General features: G+C 38.6%; 1 long non-coding RNA gene across 1 annotated transcript in view; it reads right to left on the bottom strand.

Annotated features, from left to right (window-relative positions):
* LOC131905931 (uncharacterized) overlaps window positions 1-10,804 on the bottom strand; it is a 72,666-nt gene extending 61,862 nt beyond the window's left edge. The window contains exon 1 of the long non-coding RNA XR_009378078.1: window positions 10,677-10,804. This is a non-coding gene — a long non-coding RNA (uncharacterized LOC131905931). The remainder of the gene's footprint in view (window positions 1-10,676) is intronic.
* Between the last annotated feature and the right edge of the window lie 3,901 nt (window positions 10,805-14,705).

Below are 14,705 nucleotides of genomic sequence, written 5' to 3' on the forward strand. Positions count from 1 at the left end.
AATATTATCTATGTGTAATAAATTTTAAAAACTCACTTTTATGCTGAGACTGATTTGAAGCAAAATATAAAGAAGGTCATATTTATATTTTTAACATTATGAAAATTCAAATAAAAGGTCTTTGTCTACAGGCAATCAGACATTGCATAGAAAATCACTGGAAATGTCTACATCCAAATTGTATTTTTAAAAGGCATTAGTGCAGGTAATTTAATGGCATCGATATTCTTTGTGCAAATATCATGAATGCAGAAATCCATTTGCCATTCACACAAGAAACAGTCTGGACACCCTGAAGTGAATTGTGTGTGTATATTAGCTTTCCTTAAATCTTCTACTGATTTACTGAAAATGAATATACCCTCTAGAAAGAAAGTATATGAGTAATTTTCTTTACCTTACAATTTTATTGGGTGGCTTTGATCATGAAATAAAGAATAGATTTCTTTAAACATCTGTGAAATATTTATTTTAAAATTATTATTGCCATTGCTCTGTTAGTGTTACAAAATTTCCTAGACAGTAAATGATCTTCTAATTACAAAGGAATAAATATTAAGGTCTAATATTCACTCAGGTAATGTGGTGAGATCAAGAGCCACATATGATATGCAAGCATTTCTGGTTATCCCTTTAAAAATTATTTGTTTTATATATAAAAATTTGAAAATTACCTGGTGCTGATTTTATAATTTTTGAGTTTTAGAGATTGCAGGAAAGTGTTTCGTCTAGATTTTTAAATGATTTTTAATTTTTTGCTTATTCTTACTTATGTGAATTTGTTTCTGGCTGCATACCTGGATGTGTACCACATATAAGCACATATAAGTGCCCACAAAAGTGAGTAGAGGGTGTCAGATTCCTTGGATATGTAGTTACAGGTGGTTGTAAGCCACCTGATGTGAGTGTTGAATTTGAACTCAGGTCCTCTGGAAGAACAGCAAGTCCTCTTAACTGCTGAACCATCGCTCCAGCCACAAGTTATTGTTTATTGTATTTTATCACAATTTTACAATGTACTATCATTTGAAATGTTAATATTTTTGTAGTTCAATTGCTGTTTGCTTGATAAACCAATCTCGTATTACTAAATCTGCTAGCGATTTTCAGAAGATACATTTCTTTAAATGATTTTAAAATCTCCATGTGAGCTTAAATTTGAATATGACTTACTTTTATATTTTGCTTAATAACCATTGAAACATTTTGACAAGTTGCTTTATAAATGTGAATCTATGATTATTAAAATATACACTTTTTTCAGTTAATGCTATCTCACCACCAAGACTCATAACTCTCTTTCACATTTTATTTACTTCTTTATCTAATTAATAAGTTTTATAATTTTTAGTTTTAAAACAAAGTATTGCAGCTAAGGAGATAATTCAGAAAGTAAAATGGATGCTAGGCAATCATAAGGAGCTGAGTTTAAACCCAGACAGATATGTGAAAATATGGGCATTTTGTCAATTATCTGTAGCCCCAGAGGGAAATGGTGGAGACTAGATAACTGGAGCTCATTGACCAGTCAACCTAGCCAAATTGGTGGAAGTCAGCTTTAGTGGGAGACTCTGACTCAAAATTAAAATGGAGAGCAATTGAGGAAGACAAGAGATATTGTTATCTAGCTTCTACATGAATGTGTACACATGTACTTGCACATCCGCATACCCACAGGCACACACACAAACAGATAGATACATTTAATACACATACACACACACACCACACAAATAAAAGTAATATATGAGTAATTAATGCAAAAATAAAGTCTTTAAATGATACATCTTATGCAGTCTTCCAGAGCTACCTTTTTATTTTAATTAAACATTTTTGTTAGGCTCATTACGCATATATTTACAAAAGTTTAATTAAAGTAGTGGGGGAGAATATGAGGTATGAAAAGATTTAAACAGAGATGGAGGAACGTCCTGGGTTTTAAGGAGGGTTGAAACAGAACCTGAGGCTGTATAAAGGTCTGTATATAATATACTGCTTTATATGCTAATGGAAAATAAAATTTTAAAAAGAGTGTGCAAAGGAGTTATGTTTTGTAGATGAATGATTCTTCTCTCAAAAGTTATAGAATTTTTTTTAATGCAGTGGCAGATATGGGATTCAACCTATGAAATTCTGGCCAGAAAGTTTAGAAGCTCCTGAGACTATATAGATATTGCTACTGCTCTAGGTTGTACAAGAAATGGATGATAAAACCCCATTACTGAAGACAGCGTTAAACTTGCTTATAGAAAACAGATAAATGAAGCTGGCACTGAGCTAGAAGCTGTCTTCCTGGTAAACAACTTTCCTTATTCCAGAAGATACTATGCAGTCTGCTGGTGAGAAAGCTCATCATGATCTCACCCATATGTGGACTCTATATTGTATAATACTGACCTGCCAGGAAATATATATCCAGAGCTGCAAACTGGGTATGGCTCTTTGGAGGATAATCAATTGCTTTTGGATTTGTATCCCACTTTACAGCAAGGAGTGCATAGTCATAAGTCAAACCTGCTCAAAAGTCTGTGGCTGGGGAGGTACTACAGGGTAACCTATTACTATTACTTTGGTAAGTGAAAGCTTATTAAGATTTCTGTCAAAATATTTATATTTATACCACAGACTGGTGCTGTTCTAGGCTCAGGACAGAGAATCTTCTGCAATGATTGATGGTTAATACAGAAACTCATTATCTGGCCAAAGCACTGAGAAGAAGTGGCCATTGAGTGATTATCCCCCAATGGAAGCTCTATATCATCTCCTCTAAGATGAAGCAAACAGTAAGAAGGAATGGAAAGGAAGAATATAAGAGTCAGAAAATGGAAAGGAGTGCTGTGAAACACTGTCTTCTAAAATACATGGTCATTGCACTCATAAGTCCACAGTATCAGGGAATACCTGGACAGGAATTGCAGAAGATTGGGCCCTGCAGGATTCCATCATGTATGAGAGAGATTCATATGGTGCACCTGAGATGCTACTGGCAGTTAATGCTTGCCATGGTGTGTGTGTGTACAATTTTCTTCAGTCACTCTCTACTCATGCTTGTACAAGCAACCCTAATTAAAGTCAGTGGGCTAAGATAAAAAGAACATACAGTAGACTAATACACACATTTTTCTCATTGAAAGATAAACATGTGCATGGCAATAAATCAAATGCTAATTATTTTTTTTAGGTTTGAAGAAATGAGAGAGTCAATATGTCATAAAAAATCTACTTCAATGACAAGGAACTTTGCATTCACAATATTTCATTGGTTTTTCTGTAGGAAATTATTAAACATTCATTATGCAAGAACTAATATAAATTTACTAATCTATCCATAAAATAATATTTGTAAATATTCTGAACTCTAATCCATCTAAAATCCTTTAGTAATTGATTAGTATTTCTTTTTATTTCCTTTTTACTGAAAATAGATTCTTCTCTCATACAATATGTCCTCATTACAGTTTCCCCTCCCTCTTCTCCTCCCATCTGGACTCACTCCATTCTGTTTCTCATTAGAAAAGAACAGGCTTCTAGGAGATAATAACAAAATAAGAAATAAATAAAATATTATAAGATAAAAAAATCACAATGAGGCTGGGCAAGGCAACCAAACAGAAGGAAAAAGAGCCCCAAGAGCAAGTACAAGAATCAGAGACCCACTGATTCACATACTCAGGTTTCCCATAAAAATACTAAGCTGAAAAATCTAATATACATGCAAAAGTCCTGGTGCAAACCCATTTCAGTTCTGTGCTTGCTGCTCCAGTCTCTGTCAGCTCATATAAGCTTTGCTAAGTTGAGTCAGAGGGCCTTGTTCTTCTGATGTCCATCCCCTCTGGCTCTTACACTTCTGCCTCCTTTTCTAGTGGTGGGAGAGGTGCCTTAAACTCTGAGGAAAAGGATTTGATGGACATATCCCATTTAGAGCTATGTGTTCCAGGGACTCTTTATCCCTGTAATGTCTTATTGTGGGTCTCCGTTGTCCTTTTATTTAATTGTTGCTTCCTTTTAAGCCATGGGTGTCCAAATTAGCAACTTCAACTCTGCTGATACTGGAAATGGTTAGGCCGCAAGGGCTGAGGTTGGGAGGACATACTGTTCCCTCAGGCTCCAACTCTTGCAAAGCTATGAAGGAAACTAAACTAAACCTCTGCCCCTCCAAAGAACTCAATATTCAAAGGTTAAGGTGGAATTCTCCTCTTCAGAGAGGCTGAATAGCAAATAGCTCACCTCCTCTCCTTGCTCCTATCCTCCAAAAAGCCCTCAGGCTTCTCTTTGCACCTCCTTAAAAATCTTTCTCCACCTGGCTCCTCCCTACCACTTCCTATCATCTAGTTGCTGACTCGGCCTCCTGACTGCAGGTGAATCTTATTTAATCAAACACACCTTTCCATCATTAAACAAATGTTCCAGAGCATAAACAAAGGTTAAAACACCTTAAAATAATATTCTACAACATTTCCCCCTTTCTGTCAAAATAGCAAAAAAAAAAAAAAGATTTTAACTTTAACATAAGACTGTACCCAACAAAAACAATTATCAACTAAAGATTACATTCACAATGTAATAAATTCCAGTTCAATTGTGTTTGGCAAATTAAAAGAAAATACTCCACTAAGTATCCTATCATATTGAATCCAAAGTTTTATACCTAATTTACTCCCTATAATAACTAAGGGAAACTGCAACTATAACTATCTAGTCTTCAACTCCATCAAAGACCCCAGAAGGATAATATTATTTGAGTAAACAAGTTTATTGTAAACAACTTCCAAAACTCTAGCAATGACAGAGGCATCTTACTGACTGGACAGTCACCCAAAGTTCCATCTGCAATATTGGTGCATCTATCTTTAGCCTACATCCCTTTAGTGTCTTGAAGACTTCTCTGTGAAGCTGGAATTTTGAAGGCCTGTCCTGCCTTGTTTTGTGAAAGTTCAGCTGGCGTTTTCTTCTGTGTCCTGCTGAATATTTGACAAACTCTTCTGTGAAGCATGAATTTTGAAGGATTGTCTTGCCTTGATTTGGCAAAGTTCATTAGTCAATTTCCTGTGGGTCCTGCATGTACAGTCTGCAAAGTATATTGTCAACAGTCAAATGCAAGAACAATTTCTTTGCCCAGTGGCTAACTTTGCCACAATGAAAAATAAACTCCTTAAGGAGTTTCTTCAATGCCCAACTTCTGTGAAGTAAACTGGTGCTGCCAGGAGCAGATGTGTGTTATTGTCAAGAAATACTTTAATGCTGATATGACTGATATGAACATAGCTGAAAAAGTGCTCTTGTGGTGTGGTTGAGCATTCCTTGGGTATATGCCCAAGAGTGGTATAGCTGAATCTTGGGGGAGATGGATTCCCAATTTTCTAAGAAAGTGCCATATTGATTTCCAAAGTGGTTGTACAAGCTTGCATTCCCACCAGCAGTGGAGGAGAGTTCCCCTAGCTCCACATCCTCTCCAGCATAAGGTGTCTTCAGTGTTTTTGATCTTAGCCATTCTGACAGGCATAAGGTAGTATCTCAGAGTTGTTTTGATTAGCATTTCCCTGATGATTAGGGATGTTGAGCAATTCCTTAAATGTCTTTCAGCCATTTGAGTTTCCTCTGTTGAGAATTCTCTGTTTAGTTCTATAGCCCATTTCTTAATTGGACTATTGGGCATTTTGATGTCTAATTTCTTGAGTTCCTTATATATTCTGGATATCAGTCCTCTGTCAGATGTGGGGTTGGTGAAGATCTTTTCCCATTCTGTAGGCTGTTGCTTTGCCTTGTTGACCGTATCCTTTGCTCTACAAAAGCTTCTCAGTTTCAAGAGGTCCCATTGACTGATTGTTTTTCTCACCCGGGTGGATCTCTGGGAGTCCAATTAGCGAGAATGAGGAGGGTTTATATGAGCGAGAATTGTTGAGACCAAGGTTGGATAAAGCACAGGGACAAATAGCCAAATGAATGGAAACACATGAAATATGAACCAATGGCTGAGGGGTCACCAACTGGATCAGGCCCTCTGAGTGGGTGAGACAGTTGATTGGCCTGATCTGTTTGGGAGGCATCCAGGCAGTGGGACTGGGTCCTGTGCTCATTGCATGAGTTGGCTGTTTGAAACCTGGGGCCTATGCAGGGTCCCTTGGCTCGGCCTGGGAGGAGGGGACTGGACCTACCTGGACTGAGTCTTCCAGGTTGATCTCAGTCTGCAGGGAAGGCTTTGCCCTGGAGAAGATGGGAATGGGGGGTGGGCTGGGGGGAAGGTGAGGGGGGCGGGAGGGGGGAGAACAAGGGAATCCGTGGCTGATATGTAGAACTGAATTGTATTGCAAAATAAAAATTAAAAAATAAATAAAAAAATAAAAATAAAAATAAAATATTTTAAGTTAACAAAACATTTTAAATGCCATATTCTATATATATTTGAAGAGTATCTATCTAAAATATATTTACTTAATCTAGAAAACATACTTAATGTATCTAGAAATTCGATTGCTATAAATGACTCAGTACTGACCTATGTTTCTTGATTGTCCTGTATAGTTCATAATATTAGTTTTCAAAAACTAGAACTTTACCTTACATTTTTAAATGAGCTGCGTAGATACAATACCTTAAACAAGGGTAGAAACACACATACAATATGTTGTAACAAAAATAACCTTAAATTTTTAATCAATATACAAAAATCCTTTAAACAAGAGTAGAAATATATATATCCAGTGTAACAAAACAAAATGTAACTTTGTGTCAATATACTATATTCCCCTAAATGATAACAAACATCCATAACCCACAAAATAACCAAAAACTACCCACACCCCGCAACTCTTGGAAATGTAGGCATAGTTTTCTCCATACTGCTTCCTGATGTCTGTGGATGAAGTATATTTAGGGTCTCAGAGAGAAAATTTTGAGATAATGACCAAGTCCTGGTCATTATCAGCAGTAACCTTTGCTGATAGATATTACCTGCCAAGTTTTAGGAGGTCGCACCTGATCAAACCTGATCCATATTAAGCCTGAAGGAATCCATAGTTTCTCATCTCCTGTGGGAACAAAACTCCAAAGCATTTTTGATTTCCGTTTGACAAATAAATTTTTTGACTTTTTAAAGTCTTTCCTAAAGTGTATAGGCTGATTTATTTCAACAGTCCCTCTCTTACTTTTTGACTTTTTAAAAGTTAAGGCTTTCCTAAATTATACAGGCTGATTTATTTCAACAGTCCTTTTTTCAATTCCAGGTCTCTTTGCATCTGTCCTTTGCTTTTCAACAATTAAAAAATTCAAAATTGACACAATAACTCACAGGATACAAAATACCTGTGTATTTCTCATCTCATGTGGCTATTTCTTTTTAACTCTCTCTTTAAAGACTTTATTTTATATTCATTTTTTTCCATGACTATACCCTTTTTCTTGTCTTAAGTCTACACACATTGTTAAATACACTGTAACCTGTTCAGAGGTTTTCCCATCTGGATCCCTTTTACTGCTTATCTATAGTCTTTTTTGACCATATGTGCAAACTTTTAAACTGCTAACCTACATCTGGAGTCTCCATTTGTGGCTCTCAGCTGGCTCTGCCCACTTCTCAGGTTGGGAGAGCCAAACCTATAGCTCCCAGCCCTGGTTAGAGGTTCATGACTGAAAACTGCACTCAGCCTTCCTAGGGCTAGAAGTCAGTACCTGAGCTGCCACAGGCAATGTTTACTTAGCTTGTCATTTTTATTTAGCACCGCCAGCTGACAACAGCACCTCTTAAAGAAGTCATATCTTTTGTTTTTCTTCTTTTTTCAGCTTTCTCAGGTCCTATGGAAATATGGCCCACAATGGGTGCCAGTTATTGTCCTTTTACTTAATTGTTGCTGCCTTTTCTGCCACAGCTGTCCAAATTAGCAACTGCAACTCCATTGCTAGCAGCAGCAGTTAGGTCACAAGGGCTGTAGCCGTGACGGAATTCTGTTCCCTCTGGCTCCAACTCTTGCAAAGCTATGAAGGGAACTTAACTAAACCTCTGCCCCTCTAAAGAACTCAAGATTCAAAGGTTAAGGTGGAATTCTGTCTTCAGACAAGCTAAATAGCAAATAGCTCCCCTCCTTTCCTTGCTTGTGTCTTCTAAAAAGCCCTCATGCTTCTCCTTGCCCCGACTTATAAACCCTCTCACCTGGCTCCTCTTTACCACTTCCTTTCAGTTAGTTGCTGACTCATTCTCCTGAATGCAGGTGAATCTTATTTAATCAAACACATCTTTCCATTATTAAACAAAGGTTCCAGAGCATAAACAAAAGTAACACACCCTAAAATAATATTCTACAGCAGGTCTCTGCATCTGTTCTCATCTACTGCAGGAGGAAACTGATTTTGATGGTGACTGAGAAAGCTACTGATTTATAACTATAACAGAATATCTTTAGGAGTCATTTTTATTACTACTTTTTTTTCAAGACCAGTAATATTTCTTTTACTCTAGGTATCTGGGCTATTTAGTCTCTGGTTCTTTGTCACTCAAGCAGTATCAGGCCTGGGTTCCATCTTACGAAATGTGCCTTAGTCAAATCAGATATTGATTGCTTACTCTCACAAGTTCTGTGTCACCATTGCCCTGGCATATCTTGCGTGCAGGACAGATTGTGGATCAAAGCTTTTTGTGGCTGGGTTGGTGTTTATGTTTCTTTTTTTATAGTCTGCATAGTAGCTCCCCTCATCCAAGACACTAAAATGTATTGACAAAGGCTGCATGAAGGCACTCGCTTGACTTCTCCATGTTCAGTGATTTGTGTGGGTGTTGTCTTCAGCAATGAGGCACAGCTGTCACTTTGTAGAGAGCAAACCATTGTCTTTGTGACAGCTTGGGTAGTTTGAAAATTTCCATGACACCCTCTTGGCCAACAACTCAACTGAATGCAGTGCAATCCCAGTACTGGGCCACCTCGTTTGGTGACAAGAAATGGCCAGTTTAGTCTTTGTTGCTCCCATTATTAGGAGATCTCATTTGGATTGCCTTGATATACTTTAGGCAATTTCCACTGCAGTAGGTTTTTATGCAATCCCTCTAATGTCATTCAATTCCAGCTGTCTCTCCCAGCATTCCCTAAATAAACCCTATATACCTTCCCCTCACCACGTGAACATCCTTTTAATAGTTCAAACAAAATCAGCTATGTATGTTTTTGTATGGTTGATAATTAACAGTAATCATTTTTATGCCTTAAATGGATGATTTTTTTTTTACTAATGTAAATATGACATCAAGAATGAAACATGGGGAGGGCTGGTGGGTAAAAGCACTTGCTGCACAAGCCTCACATTCCCAGTTCTGATACCCATAGCCCACACAAAAGCAGAGTTAGCTCAGCTCAGACAGCTATAATCTTTGGATTGCTTGTGAGAAAATGGGTGACGGAAACAGGAGAATCTGCAAAAGCTCCCAGTCCAGCCAGCTGAGTCCTGGCACCTGTCCTCTCATTTCCACATGTGTGCTGTGTTTCACGAGTGTTTGCAAGCACACACACACACACACACACACACACACACACACACACACATACACACACATGCCCCCTCCCTCTCCTAGGAAAGACTGTGGCCTGAGACTTCATTTGTTATAACTCTTTGTCCCCAAGCTGCTATTTGTCAGGATTGGGTGGTTGTTTGCTTTTTTATCACAACAGCAGAAATAAAACAATGACAGATATCAAACTTTAAACATGATTAAATTGTAAATCACAGTGGAGACTCAGATATATCTCACAACAAAAGTTTTTCAGATATTGACTTACTTAGTCTTGGCTGAGAAAGGTTCTTTTTGGCCCATTCAGAGTCAGTACTCCACAACTTTATTGCCATTTTACATGTGGTAGAAGAGTTATTCTTTGGAATAGTCATATATGAATTATCAAGGGTTGCTCATTCTCTTTTTAATTTATTACTTTCTCTTCCCAGAAGATGCATAAGTAGTCTCCTCAGCTGACAACAGATTGCACCTCAGCTGGCACCAAGACAGTCTTCTGAGTCACAAGTACTCCAAAAATGTTTGTCAGGTGAATAAAATACAAACATAAATTGTGATAGAACAGATTTACTCATAGAATTCCCAATAATTTATTAAATAAAATCCCATCAGTTAAAACAAAATAAGTTACACATGTAATTAGAGGGTTTTTTTTTTTGTACCTGAATTTGAAGACTGGGAAACATAACACCTCTCAAATGAGAAAGGGAAGAATGATCAATTACTCTCAACTAACACTGTGTGTCATAGAAATCATATATAGTAAAAGAATTATGTTACCTTTCTGCAAGTTGCTTCAGGGCCAGATCTCCCCAATTCCATGAACCACATGACACATGACCAGTATTGACAATGACACAGAAATAGCATCCAAAATCCTAATCACACGTGTATCATACTCCTTTGGGAGAGACCCCATGTGCCTAAGGAACATGACTAGTGCCAAGAAACCAAGAATGGCCTGAAGAATATTTAGAACAATAACTCAAAGGCCCTGGATGCACAAAGTTGTGAAAATCCTAAGTTAAGACAAAGTTCTGCAAGAGCACTAGTCCCAAGCACCAATGGTATGTTTATACCACATAGGCCATGACTAGAAGCATACTTTCATCCACCTTCCCAAAGATCTTAGTGACAGACACCTAAGTTAAAGGCCAAGGCTCAAACCAAAATGCTAGCATACTTGTAAGATGTAACTTCATCTTCTGTTCCAGTTTTCCACATGCTCCAGAGATAAGACTTCTGTCTTGCCAGAGTGAAGACAAGACTCCAAATATCCTGGGCTACTGTTAGAGAAGTCTGCTGATCTGTGCTTCTGCTTAAACAAATAAATCTGAGACGAAAAAAAAAAAAAAAGCTAAGCATCTTGTACACATATCTGTGTATATACATATGTGTATATATGTAAATATATATATATATATATACTATGAATATGATGAAATGGATATAAAAAGGAAGCTTTATCACATATTTAAAAATTAAAGGCATATTGCACAATGTGTGTAAGTATTTGTTTAAAAACTTACATATCTTGGACCTGAGGCTTGATATCATCTTTAAAGTAATCTTATAGATATTGGTGTAGATTAAAACATCAGTGAAGCTAACGTCAGCTGCCATGACAAATCCATTAGCTTCTCACATAAATCTTGTGAAAACCTATACCATAATTTTTCACTGGGTAAGGTCATTTTGTTCATTTTGAAAGGTTGAAAGATTTAAAACAAACAACAAAAACCAAAGTCAACTAAACAAAGTTTCTGACTATAACTTCTAGTTATTCAAAATTCCTTGCATTCTTTTAACCTTCCCAGCGTGCATCAAAGTGCAGAATTTTAAGAAATGTAACAGCTCAACGAGTTTTACATTTGCCTCAGTTTTCTTTCTTCCTGGTTCAGTCCCTAAAATGGCTTTTTAATGATTGTTTTATTTGTTTTATTTACTTATAGGATATTAATTTTATAGTTAATTAATAAATCTTTATCGTTTCTTCCTACTTTTTTCCTGTTGTTATGATAAAACATCCTGGCCTATTGTGGAATATTAAAGATGTGTTACATTTGTTTATGCTGTGGAATATTTGTTTAGTGATACAATGATGTGTTGCATTCTTTTTTGTTGCATTTGTTAAACTCTGTAGAGCTGTGTCACTTTGTCTGGCTAAAACAACTGATAGGTCTATAAAATGCTAGGCAGGAGAGAGAAATAGGCAGGGCTAGTGGGCAAAGAGAATAAATAGGAGGGGAATGCTAGAGGAGAGAGCAAGGCATGAGAAAAGGAGGAAAGGATGATGCCCAGGGTCAGCCACCCCGTCAAACAGCCAGCCATGGAATAAAAGGAAAGAAAGATATATAGAATAAAAAAGGATAAAAAGCCCAGAGGCAAAATGTAGTTGAAAAGAAACTGGATAATTTGAGTTAGAAAAGCTGGCTAGAAACAAGCCAAGCTAAGGCCAGACATTCATACGTAAAAATGTCTCTGTGTGTTTATTTGGGAGCTGGGTGGTGGGCCCCTACAGGGTAAAAAATACCAACTACACTCACCAAAGCAACTTAATGGTTAAAAGATATTTTAGCTCCCAGGTCAAGGTACAGCCCATCATGATGGGGTTAGAAAATGTTGGCCACATTTTGTCCACAATTGGATATATTACATACTGTATTTTCATGATCAAGTACCCAAATTTTTACAGCATTGTATCCTTTTGCATCATTGGTAACATTTCTTTTCTTGTATTTTTTCTGCTCATCTGTGTTTCTTCCTGAATATGAATATATACATGTGCATCTTTTCTTTTTTCAGTTGAATGATAAAAACCTTTCTTTACATTCCACTTTAGCCACACATGCTTGACTAAGGTGGAGGGTTTTACACGGGCTGGTCAAACTCTAGTCTGTCTCATTAGTCACTCTAGGCACCTTTCTACCGTGGCCTGTGGGATAGGACTGGCTATTCACTTTTGTTAAAATAATTTTTAATTACTCACTCATAAGTGAATACTAAATATGAGGGAAGGGATGGCCAGACTGCAACCCACAACTCCAGAGAGGCTAGCTAACAGGAAAAAGTCCATAGGAGGGACACATGGATGATTCTGTGAAGGAAAAGTGGATGAGATCTACATGAGTGGAGTGGGGGGAGGATGGTAGAGGGCGAGGAGTGGGGGGTGAGAACATAGGGAAATGGGAGGGTCAAGCTAAAACAGGGATAGAGTGGGAGGGCAGAGAGGAAGATACCATGATAGATGAGGACATCATGGGAATAGGAAGAGGCAGGGTGCTGGGGAGGCTCTCAGAAATCCACAAGGTTGACCCCACCTTGGTCTGCTGGCAGCAGTCCTGAGGGGGCGTGGACCGGTCTACTCTAGTGACCAGCCTAGCAAATAACCTCGCTGTCATCATAGAGCCTTTGTGACAGATGGAGGCAGATACAGAGATCCATGGCCAGGCACCAGGCTGAGCTCCGGGAATACAATTGATGAGAGAGTGGAGAGATACTCCAGGCGAGGGACATGGAGATCATGATGGGAGGACATGCAGAGATGACTGGCCACACTAGTGGAAGCCCATGAACTGTGGACTGGTGGCTGTGGAGCCCCCATGGGACTGGACTAGGCCCTCTGGATAAGGAAGATGATTGATTGGCTCGAACTATTTGGGGGCACTCAGGCAGGAGGATCGGGATCTGTCCCTGGTCTATGGGTAGGCTTCTGGAATCTGGTGCCTGTGGTGTGACACCTTGCACAGCCTTGGTGAAGTGGGAAGGGGCTTGGATCTGCCTAGGCTCAGTGTGCTGGGCTTTGTTGACTCCCCATGGGAGACCTTGATTTGGGGATGTGGGGATGTGGGGTGGCTTGGGAAAGAGGGCTGGGGGGTGGAAGGAGGGGGGGTCTTGGATAGCATGTGGAATGAGTAGAAAATTTCTTAATAAAGAAAAATGAAAAAAAATTCTTTCCTTTTATATACTGACCCGTTTCCCCATCCCTCCTCTTCTCCTGCTCCCCCCACCTACCCCCATCCCATCCCCATCTCCTCCTCATAAAGAGTAAGGCCTCCCTTGGGTAGTCAACACAGGCTGTTATACCATGTTGGGGCCAGACCTAGCCCCTCCCTCCTGCATCACAGCTGAGTGAGGTATTGAACCATAGGTAATGGGGTCTAAAAAGTCAGTTTGTGTACCCGGGGTAAGTCCTGGTTCCATTGTTGGGGACCCACAAGCACATCAATCCACACAAACTTGCATCCACATTCAGAGGGCCTAGTTCAGTCCATGCAGGCTCCCCAGCTGTCAGTCCAGAGTCCATCAGCTCCCATTAGCTTGGGTCAGCTATTTCTGTGGTTTTTCCCATCATGATTCTGATCCCCCTTGATCTAATAATCCTTCCTCCCTCTCTTCAACTGAACTCCAGGATCTTGGCCAAGGTCTTGGCTGTGGGTCTCTGCATCTGCTTCCATCAGTAAGTGTACACACAAAGTTTCCATTTCACATGGTCTTTTTCAGCTGCTCAAAAGCACAGACCTGAGAATTTTCATGTATAAGCATTAAGCCAAGTCTCCTTTGCAGGTATGTACTGTTTTACTTGTGGAGGAACTGTTGATAAAACTGAAATCTGGCCAGTTTGGTGTGTCTGCTCCATACAATTGGAAATTTTCTTGCAAGATGACTGTATTTCTCTGTGTCCAAGGTTAGTGTTTAGAGCAAATAATATGTGTTTCGTTAAGATTTCTGCCTCATTTTTAAGGTATTTATTATGTTGTGATGGACAGAAACAACTTGGAGGTTTTATTTTGCTTACATCTCACTGTCCATCATGAAGGGAAATCAGAGAAGGAATTGTCGGGAGCCATTGTGATGAACTATTGCAGGCCAGGATGCAATTACAGTGTATAGCAATTAATAATTCAGATGTCCAATCACCAGAGGAGCCATTCTTTGATGGGGCACCCTGTCAGGCAAGGCTTCCAGGCCACTGACTCTGAAAACTGTTGCTTCATCTGTAATTTCACTTGTGCAAGAATGGCTCTGATATCTCCTATTTACCATGCATTTCCATGTAATCTCATGATTACATCCCAATCTTGTGGGCATGCATAATTGTGGATGGTCAAGAAGATGGTTTCTCATTAAATTGTATAGTTTTGATGAATAGAAACATACTAAAATATGCTTCATGGCTAGATCTATTGTTCCATGTGGATTGTAGACACTT

Source organism: Peromyscus eremicus, chromosome 3 (assembly GCF_949786415.1).
Source record: "Peromyscus eremicus chromosome 3, PerEre_H2_v1, whole genome shotgun sequence".
NCBI lineage: Eukaryota > Metazoa > Chordata > Mammalia > Rodentia > Cricetidae > Peromyscus > Peromyscus eremicus.